The sequence below is a fragment of the Elephantulus edwardii genome, unplaced genomic scaffold, assembly GCF_000299155.1.
Source record: "Elephantulus edwardii isolate Elephantulus edwardi_28Jun2011 unplaced genomic scaffold, EleEdw1.0 scaffold00050, whole genome shotgun sequence".
Classification (NCBI taxonomy): domain Eukaryota; kingdom Metazoa; phylum Chordata; class Mammalia; order Macroscelidea; family Macroscelididae; genus Elephantulus; species Elephantulus edwardii.
In genome coordinates this window covers 18803063-18807884 of record NW_006399800.1, presented here as the reverse complement: position 1 = coordinate 18807884, position 4822 = coordinate 18803063, and the positions used below count along the sequence as shown (strand labels likewise).

The 4822-nt window shown below is 41.7% G+C and overlaps 1 pseudogene; it reads left to right on the top strand.

Moving 5' to 3' along the window:
• The first annotated feature begins 1434 nt into the window (after positions 1–1434).
• Positions 1435–2603, top strand: LOC102845820 (annotated as a pseudogene).
• The last annotated feature ends 2219 nt before the right edge of the window (positions 2604–4822 follow it).

Below are 4822 nucleotides of genomic sequence, written 5' to 3'. Positions count from 1 at the left end.
TCATTTTACTTAAGTTAATCAAAGCTATAACCAAAAAACCATTAGTGTTACAGAAATACTATCTATTTTCTCTCTTCAACTGCCTTCAAACATGTATTTTTCTCAGAAACTCTGGTAAATAATTTTTTTTTTTTCTCACTTGAATATTGGCAAAATTCTCACAGTCTTCAAATCTACTTGCTTTTGGGGAGAAAAAAGAGTGATGGGTGGATTGCTCAACTGTCAATCATGAAGCCTTCCTTCAAGGGAGGGGGAGGAAAAAGCCACCTGAAAAAAATTCCATTTCATTATAATCAAGTCAGAATTGACTCACAGCTGGCCTTCCTCTAGGAAGATTTCAGAGGCTGTAAATTGTATAGGGGGAGATTGTTCATCTTTCTCCCACAGAGCAGCTGGTGAATTTGAATTGCTTGCTTTGGGGTTAACAGGACAACTCTTACCCTTTAAATCAAAGCTGTCTGCAAAGGCTGTATTTTTCATGAAAGTTGTATTGGTATACACAGTGGAGATGTATTCTAAAAGTGCAGGTCACTGAATGAAGGACAGATTTTTCTGGAAGTTAAATAGTGAATTTGTTTTTACATTCATTGTTCATATGGTGACAAAGGAGGGTATTCAATCTGCTCTGAAAGAACAGGGAAAAAATAAGATCCAAGGAATTTATGGGATATCAATTGACATATTTCAGCAGATACAGCCCTGGACATACACATCAGGTGTGCAAAGAAATCTGGAGGTTAGCTACCTAGCTAACTGACTGGTAAAGATTTATTCTCATTCTCAAAAAAGGTAATTCAACAGAGTGTGGAAATTATTTAAAAAATCACACACAAGCAATATCTTGCTGAAGATTATCTAAAATGATTAGAACAGTACATAGAGAACTGCCAGAAATACAAGCTGGATTTAGAAGTGACTGCAGCACTAGAGATATTATTGCCAATGTCAGATGGACCCTTGCTAAAAGCAGACAGTATCTGAAGAATGTATATTTGTGTTTTATTAACTATGCAAAGGCATTTGACTGTGTGGATCACAACAAATTGTGGCTAACATTGAGGACAATGGGAATCCCAGAACACTTGATTGTGCTCATGAGAAACCTATCCTTAGACTAGGAAGCAGTCGTAGGAACATAGCATGGAATCATTGAATGGTTCAAAATCAAGAAAGGAGTGCATCAGGAATGTATCTTTTCTCCATACTTATTCAATCTATATACAGAACAGATCATTCCGGAAGATGGGATTTATGAAGACTAATACAGCATCAAGATTAAAGGAAGACACATCAACAACCTGCATAATGCAGATAATATAATCTTGTTCACCAAAACTGAAGAGGACTTGAAGTGTTGGCTTCAGGAGGTCAAGAACTGTAGTCTGAGGGAAGGGGCGGTTGGTGTGGTCTCCATTGTTCAGGATTTAAGGCGCCATGAGGGGTGACAGAGGCCGTGGTCGGGGTGGGCGCTTTGGCTCCAGAGGCGGCCCAGGAGGAGGGTTTAGGCCCTTTGTGCCACATATCCCATTTGATTTCTATTTGTGTGAAATGGCCTTTCCCCGGGTCAAGCCAGCACCTGATGAAACCTCAGTGAAGCTTTGCTGAAGAGGAATCAGGACCTTGCTCCCAATTCTGCTGAACAGGCATCTATACTTTCTCTGGTGACCAAAATAAACAATGTGATTGACAATTTGATTGTGACCCCAGGGACATTTGAAGTGCAAATTGAAGAAGTCCGACAAGTAGGATCATATAAAAAGGGAACAATGACTACAGGACACAATGTGGCTGATTTAGTAGTAATTCTAAAGATTCTGCCAACATTGGAAGCTGTTGCTGCTCTGGGGAACAAAGTTGTGGAAAGCCTGAGAGCACAGGATCCTTCTGAAGTTTTGACCATGCTGACTAATGAAACTGGCTTTGAAATCAGTTCTTCTGATGCTACAGTGAAGATTCTCATTACAACAGTGCCACCCAATCTTCGAAAACTGGATCCAGAACTCCACTTGGATATCAAAGTGTTGCAGAGTGCCTTAGCAGCTATCAGGCATGCCCACTGGTTTGAGGAAAATGCTTCTCATTCCACAGTCAAAGTTCTCATTCGACTGCTGAAAGACTTGAGAATTCGTTTTCCTGGTTTTGAACCCCTTACACCTTGGATTCTTGATCTGCTGGGACACTATGCTGTCATGAACAATCCCACGAGACAGCCCCTGGCCCTCAATGTTGCCTACAGGCGTTGCTTACAGATTCTGGCCGCAGGACTGTTTCTGCCAGGCTCAGTGGGTATCACTGATCCATGTGAGAGTGGGAACTTCAGAGTACACACAGTCATGACTCTGGAACAGCAGGACATGGTCTGCTATACAGCACAGACTTTAGTCCGAATCCTCTCACACGGAGGCTTCAGGAAAATCCTGGGCCAGGAGGGTGATGCCAGCTATCTTGCTTCTGAAATATCAACCTGGGACGGAGTGATAGTGACACCATCAGAGAAAGCTTATGAGAAGCCACCAGAGAAAAAAGAAGGAGAAGAGGAGGAGGAGAATACAGAAGAACCGCCTCAAGGGGAGGAAGAGGAAAGTATGGAGACCCAGGAGTGAGCCTTCCTCTCTTCATCCCCTTTTACTCAAGGGGGGAGACTGGGAGCCTAAGCTGACCGCTACTGGGCATTACTTGGTGGCATTTCTGTGGGATAGGGGAAGATGGCAGAAAGGAAGTTAATCCTATGGAAGGAAGTGTCGTTCTACTGGGTTCTGATAATGGCTAAGCTATTATCATAAGACTTTGCCATCCATCCATATTGAAACAAGACACAGACTTTTCCTATTAACTCTAGAATTCCTAACTCCTGAAAACGGCTTTTAACCAGTACTTTGTTTTTGAAATGTTGTGGGCTGTTAAATATGTGGACTTTTTTTTTCCTAAAGAAAATTATTAAAGTACTACCCAGTAGGAAAAAAAAAAAAAAGAACTGTAGTCTTCAATATGGACTGCATGTCAACATCAAGAAAAAGATTCTCATCACTGAGTCAATTGGCAGAATCATGATAAATGGAGAAGAGATTGAATTAGTTAACAATATCATCTTGCTCAAATCTACGATCAAAACTCTTAGCACTGTTGTCTTTGTGTTATTATGTGCCATCGAGTCATCTGCGACTCATAGCGACCCTATGTACAACAGCCATAAACTCTGCCCTATCCTGTGCCAATCACATCATCTCTGAACACCTATCCCTATTGCCCCAGTCACTGAATCAATCCATTTCATCGAGGGCCTTCCTCTCCTGTGCTGTCCCTCTACCCTCCCAAGCTTGACGTCCCTCTCCAAGGACTGGTCTGTCCTTGTAACATGTCCAAAGTATGTCAGACGGAGCTTCAGAATCCTTGCCTCCAAGTAGCAGCCCGGCTTCACCCTCTCCAGGACAAACCTGTTTGTTTTCCTAGTAAGCCATGGTATATTCAGTACTCATTTCCAACACCATAGCTCAAAGACATCAATTCTCCTTCTATCATTCCTAGTCATTGTCTAGCTCTCAGATGCATAACAAGTGATTGCAAAGACCATGGCCTGTATCAGGTGCACCTTAGTCTCCAGACTGACATCTTGGCACTTTAGCACTTTAGAGAGGTCTCTAACTACAGACTTTCCCACCACAATACGTCTTTTAATTTCCTGGTTGCTGATGCCAAGAGTGTTGAGTGTGGATCCAAGCAAACCAAAACTGTGAACAATCACAATCTCTTCACCATCCATTATGATGCTGCCTATCAGCCCAGTGGTGAGAATCTTTGTTTTCTTGATATTGAGCCTCAAACCATACTGAAGACTGCAGTCCCTGACCTTCCACAGCAAGTGCTTCAGATCCTCTTCAGTTTCAGCAAGCAAGGTGTGTCATCTGCATAATGCATATTGTTGATGATTCTTCATTCAATCCTGATGCCACATATCTCCTCATAGAGCCCAGCCTCCCTGATAACCTGTTCTGCAAAAAGATTGAAAGGTATGGAGACAGGATACAGCCCTGGCATACACCCTTCCCAATTTTGAACTGTGCAGTGTTTCCTTGCTCTGTTCTGATGATTACCTCTTGGTCCAAGTATAGGTTTTGCATTAGCACAATCAAGTGTTCTGGTATTCCCATTCTTCTCAGAGTCATCCACAGCTTGTTATGATCCACACAGTCAAATGGCTTTGCACAATCAATGAAACAAAGATAGACATTCTTCTGGTACTCCTTGCTTCAGCCCAGATCCATCTAACATTAGCTAAAATATCCCTAGTACCATGGCCCCTTCAAACCCAGCCTGGACTTCTGGCAGTTCTCTGTTGATGTGCTGTTCCAGTCATTTTTTATAATCTTCAGCAAAATCTTACTTGTGTGTCATATTAATGATATTGTTCTATAATTTCCACACAATGTGGGATCACCTTTCTTTGGAATGGGAACAAATATAGATCTCTTACAGTCAGTTGGCCAAGTGGTTATTCTCCAGATTTCATGGCATAACTTGGTGAGCCCATCTAAGGCAGCATCTGTTAGTTGAAATATGTCAATTGGTATACCATCAATTTCTGTGACCTGAGTCAATTCTTTCAAAGCAGTCTGAACTTCTTCCTTCGTCATCATATGCTCTTACTCATATGTTGTTTCATTAAATTTCTGTGTCTGCCAATTCCTTTTGGCATAATGACTCTGTATACTCTTTCCATCTTCTTTTAATACTTACAGGATCAATCAGTATTCTGCCCAGAGCATCCTTAAGTATTGCAACTTGAATTTCCTCTTCAGTTCCTTAAGCTTAAGAAATGCTGAGC